Source organism: Apteryx mantelli, chromosome 5 (genome assembly GCF_036417845.1).
Source record: "Apteryx mantelli isolate bAptMan1 chromosome 5, bAptMan1.hap1, whole genome shotgun sequence".
Lineage (NCBI taxonomy): Eukaryota > Metazoa > Chordata > Aves > Apterygiformes > Apterygidae > Apteryx > Apteryx mantelli.
In genome coordinates, this window is record NC_089982.1 from 56,359,723 (window position 1) to 56,368,570 (window position 8,848).

Genomic DNA, 8,848 nt, shown 5'->3' on the forward strand with positions numbered 1-8,848 from the left:
CCAAGGCAATGAATATTCAAGATGGATGATTCCTTTCTGAATACATGAGGATTTTTTAGACTTTCAAACTAGTTCAAAGACAATCTCTATAGGGTTAGTGATTTTTTTCCTCCTGATTAGGCAGGACAAGAAGAATATACAGGAATAAGATGTATTTCTGCCCTTTAATATCTTTACCTGAATAGAGTAATCCTTTTATATTCTAATGAGCAAAGAAATCTAGATTCTATTTTGTTAGTAAATACAAAATAAACAGGCTTTTCAGATGTAATAGGGTTTTGTTTAGCTGCATTAGTAGGATAAACCTTTTCTATAATCATGAGACTTGGGCTATAGCATTTGGCAAATATTGACAAACATTGTCTTTTTTAAGAGACTGTAGCATTGTTTGTCTCATTCAACAGGAAGGTGACTGATAAACTAAATATCACCTCTGTAACACTTGCAGTTTAGAGTTTTCACAAGCCTTTTTTTCTTCAATTCATTGAATTTACAGTATAATCACTATTTTCCCGAACATTTTGTAATTTGGCAAATGTGTTAATGAGGTTAAGTCCACTACATGGCTCACACTGATGAGATGATTTTTAGTTCAGCTCTTGGAGTGTTGGTGGCAGGTTGGTCTTAGGATGTATTAAGGCTCTTGGACTGACAAACACTTGTCTAACCTCTTTATTGTCAGTGTTTGCCTCTAGTAACCTCTATTGACAACCATCTTCATTCCCATAGTATCAGCTCTACCAATTTCTTCCACATAACCTAAAAGGCTGAGCCTTGCTCTGTTTTCTTCTTCCAAGAGCTGGGCAGGGCTGGCTTCATCTCTCTTACCTCTACTTAGCTAATGTGAAGGTGGCAACCCTCTCCCTTCTCTTTTTATCACAAGGTAGTGGGATGGAATATTACTCCATGCTCTTTTATGAGATGTGGCAAATCATAGACCAAATGGCAGTGCTGTGGTCAAGGCAACAGCTAGTACAACGTGTTCCCCTGTCCCCTTTCACTTCAGATGTGAGAGGAGCCACCCCATAGGGTCCTGAACATGGGGATGGTCAAAAATGAACAACTTAATTGGAAGGCTTAGAGGGATGGGACCTATTGGGGATATTATGCTTCCTATGCAAGGAAGATGAAGGAAAATGTGGCAAATGAGACTCTTTAGCAAGGAGAATGATTTACTTCCTTATGCAGTGGCTGTTATAAAAAGAAAAAAAAAGATGTTGAATGACAAAACCCAGACTAGTGTGAACCTTGCAATGGAGCTCAAGCACTGTTGTGCCCAAACCAACAAAAAGAAATTATTTACAATCTTTTTTGCCAGTGGGTTATTTCTGGCAGGGTTCAACTTCATGTTTACCACAGTGTACCTTGAGATGGCTCTTGTGTGTTCTGTGAGCTTCCATGAGCCATTTTTTAATTAAAAACTTGCGGTATTTTTGAGATGCAAATGATTCTGAAGAAGAACAGAACATTTCAGTATTTATCTAGTGAAATACAGCTCCAACTTTGCCAAGTCAAAGTCTATCAAAAGAAGAAAGAATGTTGTACTAATCTTTGAATAATCAGTATTTTCAAATAAAATCAAACCCAAAGTTCTCTATGCCATGTTCTCTATGCTATGCCAAAGTAGCAAAACCAGTGTGCTATACAGAAGGCTACTCATCATAAAGTTAATCATTTAAATTTAAAATTCCTCAAACTGTTCAAGAAATTTCCCAGCCTCAAGTATATTAGGCTACTATCTCCCACTTCTGTCCAAAGCATTCTCTAACTTTCAGTGCATTGCCTTGTCTGAGGCTTATGATAGAGACAAAAGCACATGAATATTGGGGAAAGGCAGGTCTTGCAGTGCAAAAGTTTGTTTATTGATATGTACAAGAAGCACAAGTCTTAAGATCTGTTTTGTGCTCCTTTCTTTTGCATTTTGGGATAGTATAACTTCGCTGAAAGTGATTAAGCCAAAGTAATTTGAAATGGGGGGTTCACACATTAAATTAATCAGAAACAGCAGTCCACTTTAAATTCATTTCCTTATTTTATGTGAATTAGATTCACTGTAGAAATAAGCCCTGTGGCAGAGAGATGAAATATAGCCTTTTGCTACTGCAAAAGAAGACTATGTCAAAATTAGGAATAGACTCATTGACTGCCTCAGGGATTTCTTAAGCAACTGTCATAAATTTTGACAAAGCAGATGACTGAATGGTTTAATTCCACTATATCATTTTGTAATTTAACTTTGGAGGATAAGATTAGATTCTGTTGTTTTTCTTTTTTTTTGTTTTCCTTAACAAACTAAGAGTGAAAGCTTTTCACTGTATAACATGTTTATGTCTAAGCTAGGTGAAGACAGTATAGGACTGTTAGACTGGTCATACCTTAATATCTAGTTAGTTATTTAACACTTGACATTCTGAATATCATTCAACATCCAAAGCATTGTAGGGAAAGAGACAGAGAGCACAGGCCTGTTCTTGCCGCTGTAAAGTCCCTCCTTATTTCCACTTTGTTCTAGCCAGATAGATCCCTAACAGACTGCTAAGCGAAACCCCGCCAACCATTAACAAATGACTGTTGTTAGTATTTCTTGTATCATAAGCACATATAACAATATATTTAATATTAGTGAGTCAGTCTATATCTACTATGCCAGGATTTCTTTTGAAAGTAAATACACAGTGACATATTTTTAAAGGGTGCATGTAGTCTTGAGCTCAAAGGTAGTTGAGGGGTTCAGCTGCTTTGAAAAACCACAGTGCCTCCATGTCTTTGAGGACCTAGTACACTGAAAAATTTGCCCCTTGGTAAACATTTCTGAAGGGATGGCCTGCCTATGAAATGTGTCTCAAGACAGGATGAATGAATTTTGCAATTACTTTGCTATTTTCCTTTTTAGGTCCTTGAGAGACCTTGCAGATCAATATCTTAGTACCAAAACCTCTAACTTAGAATGCTGCGTGCAAAGTTTTTGTGCAAAAATTGGTATTTGTGTGTACAATGGACAAGCATGATTGACATGTTGGAGAACTGCTGAAGTAAATGTGCATGCAAATTACTAATCAAGTATTTTAGTGTTAATTTGCTTACCGCTAATAGTTGTACAGGAAAGGTGTACATGTCAGTGATTCTACAAGTGGTCCTGAACCTGCTATGATAGTCTTTTAATTGTATAACCCTTCAAAGATTGCCAGTTAGTTATGGAATCTTATATTTGTTTTTCTAGGAAATGTTCTGATATCTACATTTTGCTGCCAACGTTTTATAACTGTTTATTGGTGACATTGCATCATGTTAGATTTGCTTTTATATATCTGTCTTTAAGCTAAAACCATAATTATAAGGCGAGGGCATGAACCAGGTGAATGCTAGTACTGTCTGGAAAATTTGTGTCATATTAGGAGGTACGAATTTCAAAGCTCAGACTTTTGTCTCTGAAATACTATGTGAAGCTGAAGAAGCAGACTTTATAGAAGTAGGTGTGTTTGTTAAAAAAATTATAAGAAAATTTTAAAAAAACTTAAAATATTTAGGGACACATTTTCAAAGGCACAGAAGCAAAATAAGTGCTTGGGCAACTATTTGCTATCCTTTCTGTTAAAATAATGAAACTTTTGTACTTTGTACACTTTGTAAGTGCATAATGATTATGACTGATATTGTGGTGTTTGATGATTTTGGCATGGGTTGCTTATATCATATTGATAAATTGAAAAACTTATGGAGATAGCATTGTTGCCCCTAGGATAGCAACATTTATTCTAGACCTGCAGAAGGGTCATCTGCACAAAAAGAAAGACAGACTTTATACATAGACAAAGAGTTTTGAGTTTTTCCAATGACAGGATGTAGTGGTATATCAATTACTAATGTTATACTAGAAAACCTATTCAATCTAATTTAAATGGCAACTGCATTACAGTTTGACATGGAAGTCTCTTTAGAGCTAAAGCTGAAGACTTTCATTATTTTTAGATTACAGATAAGGAATAATTTTTATTGTCCATTCTACACCTCTTTATATATTTCTAGATTACTTACTAAAAACATTCTTAAGTAGTCTAGTCTTCATTCAAAGGATGAGTGCCTAAGGCTAGAAATCTGTCTAAGTAGTTTTCTAATGCTATTTAGCCAGTGTATTCCTGTTCTAATGAAAGCAGTAGTTTTATATCATGATGTGCCAAGTATTGTAGTTAATTGATTATGTTCTCTGTAGGGAACTTTGAAGTGAGAAACTTGATTTGTCTCTGCTGAGAATGAAGAAAGGGGAGAACTTACTGGCTCTATTAGAACATCGCAGTGTGTCTGTAGGATACTTTGCGGTATTCTTGATAGCCCAGAAGTGCTTTTGGTTATTGGTGTGTTTAATGACATACATAGAAATGCAATGAGAGACTTCAGAGAACTATTTAATGGAATAAAATACTGATTCTAGATGGGTATAAAAAGTTAAGTATTTTTAATCAGACTTTTTTGTCAATACTAAATATATAAATTCAATATTTAATATTTGCAAAGGTAATCCAGCTCTGAATAATGGCCAAGCTATGCTATAATAATGCAACTCAATTTGAAAATGTCAAAGAAAACATTCTACATGTTTTATCAAAGTGTATTGGTTCATGATGGTCATAGTTTTGTGATTTTTTTAAGAAGAGGACTCAGCAAACATAGAAATCTAGTTTCTTGATCTTGGAAAAAATGTGAAAGTAGCAAATGTGATATAATAATCTGTTATGCTGCAGAATATCCTGTTAATGAAATCATGTGTAAGAGGTGTTATTCTATATTTAAATATTGTAGTCATTGTATTATTTATAAAACAATAATGGAGAGAGGAAGCACCGTTAACCCACTGAGTTCTCTTTGCTAAGAAGGATAATCAGCTACTAATGGAGACAATGAATGAAATAGTGTTGATGTGTGTTGTGTGTGTGATATCCTAGAGTCTTGTTATTTGGCCTTATTAAGAGATTTTCACTAAGTTTTAGTGGGAATTTATAGGCACAAAGAGTTAATATTCCATAATAAAGATTTTTTTTTTAACACTGGAATGCTTTATGATACTTCTAGTGATTAATGGTTCATATAGCCTCTCAATGCATTGGTATTTCTTCTGCTTGCACTTTTCATTTAATTCAGCAGTAGAGTTCACATTTTTCAATGCTGTTGGTTTGTTTGTGTGTGTGAACAGGTAAATGACTCTGCCATTGATTCCTCCACCTAATTGGAACAGTCAGATCTACTTTTTTGGTTGCTGCTGAGGTACTGAAGGGTGAAGAGTAGGTTTAAATGCAGAATTGCATGACACTAAACTACACAAGATATTGCAAAAGATAACGTGCAGTTATGTTGTCTGACTTCCTCACAGATATCTAGCACATATATGACCTCTACACACATCAATTGCAAATATGTGTGGATGAGAATGAGGAGGTAACTAAAACTCATTACTCTGTGAAGCAAGTTAACAAGCAGTTTTTTCCTACAAGAAGGAGGCAGAAGTCCGTCACTCTGTACATTATTATTTATGTTGTGCTTGTCATCAACAAGGCTGACTATAAAAATCTCAGTTTGAGAGGACAGCAAATGCAGATGACACACCATTATGATGGAAAAAACTGATATAGCATTTAGGGATTGTGAATGAATATCCTAAAACTTGACATTTCTTTTCTTTTAAGACTGTCTTTTGGAGAAAGAAGAAATTGTTCAGTAATTTGATCTGAGATTCAAAGTTGTTGGGTTACTTTTTGATTTGAAAGGGAGAGAGAGGTACCATCCACTGTATAGCAGAAATATGTGCATGTAGTTAAAACTCTCCACACCCATTTGAGACAGAGCAGAGAAATAAAATATCATGTAATAGGAATGAGTATAAGAGAGCATCCTGTGTCATGAGACAAAGGATCATATTTTTATTGATTGACTCCCTTAGTATTAGCTGTTTCAAAGCTGGATGGCATTTCTGATTCTATGACCTGAATGCCAAATTCTTTGTGTGATCAGCTGTGGAAAGACTCATCTCATATATTTTGGAAAACTGAGTAGTAAGGGAGAAGATGATCCAGAAGATGATGGTACCTGCCCAGCTTTCCTTTTCAGGTGAAAAGGGTAGGTAAACATCTAGTCCCATGTGATACACCAGTGTTAACATTGAAAGTGCCTGGTGGCTCATTGGCTCCCCCACACAAACACAACCTTTCACCTGTCTTATAATACTCTAGCCCTCAAAAGGTAGCTCCCTTAGATAGCTGGAGAGCCACACAGTAGCTCAAAAGCCAGATATTGGCCATATTTGATGTATGTACCACGTAGAACTGGGAATCATTTTCCATAAAGGACAAAATATTCTCCATTTCTGTGGATCTCTGTTTCACACTAAGTGTATCCAGGAGGAAATCCATCTCCTTAACCTGTCCATTTCCTCCTCACTATCCAGTCACGTCTGTGTCTAAAAGATAAATATTTGTGTGGTTCATTCTGAGTCAGTGACCGTCTTCCAGAACCACTAAGCCCTCTTTCTTCTTTGCAGCTCCCATTATGATGACAGATGTATTTTAAAGTTTAAGTGGCCTTGCAAAAAATATGACTTTTTTACAACAACATTTTTGTTACATTTACATGATGTTTAATATGTCCATAGTTAGACAGCAGTAGTCTATCATTTAAACAGGATGTTTCTCCTGCTTTTCTTCACTCCTTATGAATTTCATTATACAGATTTTGATTGCGAAAATCTCCTTCAAAACAGAGAGAATGTCTCCCACACACATGGTGGATGTTCATCTGTGGTTTCATGTATTATTAGTATCACAGACTCAGCAGCGCTTGTGGTTCTTTATTTTATAAAGCAAGCAATTGAAGTTCAAACTTCATAAGAATTTTTCTGCTTAAGGAGAACTAAATAATGGAATACAGAAAAAAAACTTTAAAAGCCTTTTCAGCTCTTGGGACTTGAAGGCCTAGTGTGGGAGAAGCTCTTGTAAACACTTTCTTTTCTTCATCTCTTGCATGAATGAACATTGGAGCAGAAATAAAAGGCATGGACAAACTTCTCCAGTATCTTAGCAATGGCAATCACAGTCAAAAGATGTACTGTGCAAAAAGCAGTGGCATTTTCTGCTAACTCCCCTTCTGGAAAGATTCTGCTACATCATGGTTAGCACTGTCCAATAGTGGCTGATATCAATTGCAATGATGATTCTGTAATGCCCAGGCAAAGAAGATCAAACTTGGTTCTTTCACACTAAGACACTGTAAAACTAAATTATATACAGATTGTTATCTATTTTGGATTTTGCTGCTGCATTTCATGTTAGCAAAACTATAGATACGCATACTATCTTGTATGTAGCTGCTTTTTTCATATACCGTATTCTTCTGTATATAGTTATTTATGTTGCACTTGCCACCAACAAGGCTGACTATAAAAATCTCATCTTGAGAAAATAGCAAATGAAGTTGATCCACCATTGAGATGGAGATAATGATGCTATATAGTGGCAGGACAACCTTATTTTTGCATATGGTTCAGAAATAAATGTGTAGAAAAAGTTGAGGGACTGGTTTCTTTGTGTAGTACTAACTTCTGCTCTATCTTAAATTTCCCTCACAAATTTCTTCACAATGTGAAGAAAGTATTATGTTTATTTCTATAATTTTACTGTATTATGTGAATTTACTAGTGTATTATAATTATACATTATAATTATAGCTAAAGGTCATGAACCACCACTGAAATAGCTCAGAGTTTTCTTCATTCACTTTAATGAAAGTTGGATGTGGCCCAAGGTAACTATGAGATATACATTCAGTAAATAATTGCCTGATAAGTTGTACTTGAAAGCTGCAAAAATCGAAGTAGCATATACATGAATATTAAACCTTCCTTCCTTGCTATACAGCATTGGTACTTAGGAGGGCTTTTTCAAGAGCCCCTAAGGCCTGTAGAATGTTGGGTAACCATAGAGAAATCTTCAGCCCTAGTTTAGTGAGCCATAGGCTCTCTGCATAGAGAAAGCTCGGTGCTTAAAAGTAGGATTCAGAAAATCACTGAGAGAGATGTGTAAGATAATCAGTAGGGGAACACTAAGGAATATCCTAAATTTCACCTTAATTTGGGTTTGGGGCCCTTATTAAGTACTACAAGAACATGCTTTCCTCAACTGCAATGCACAAACCCTGAAGGCATTCCTGGAGATAATAGGTGCCTGGATCACACCATCTAGTTCTGGATTCACATTTTAAGAATGGGAAAGAGGAATCACAAGGGCCAGCAGCACTATCATCAGAAAATCTGATTGTTAAGGAGAAAATTTGCTTCACACTCTCATAGTTTTCCCCTCCATAGACTAAATAAATCTGTCAGTGTATAAAAGCTTTTTATGAAGAGGAGGGTGATCAAATTGTTCTTCATGTCCTAGCTACAATGGACAAAATAAAATTTCCATCAAGATTTTGATTAGATCTTAAAATCTCATTGTAAAGATAACGAAGCACAAGAACTTGATCTTAGGAGGGATTCTGGGACCTTTTTACTGGAAATTTTTAATAATGGAAAAGACAAAAGTGTCTGGTTGGGCCAGGACACTAATTTTGTGTCAGAGCTGCGCTATTGACCACATTGTGATAGTATCACATTTTTCTGCCCTCTGGGCCAATACCCAGATGCTGTAACTTTCATGATTCTAGGTACCAAAGCACTGATCCCTAAGCCCCTTCGGAACTTGATCTGACCCCCTCCCCCCCCCCCCCAAAAAAAAAAAAAGGCATACCTTTTATTCCTGGTCAAAGCACTCACCCAGGTTGTGGAAGAATCCTCTAAAGGGATTTCAAACCAGCATCTCCTATT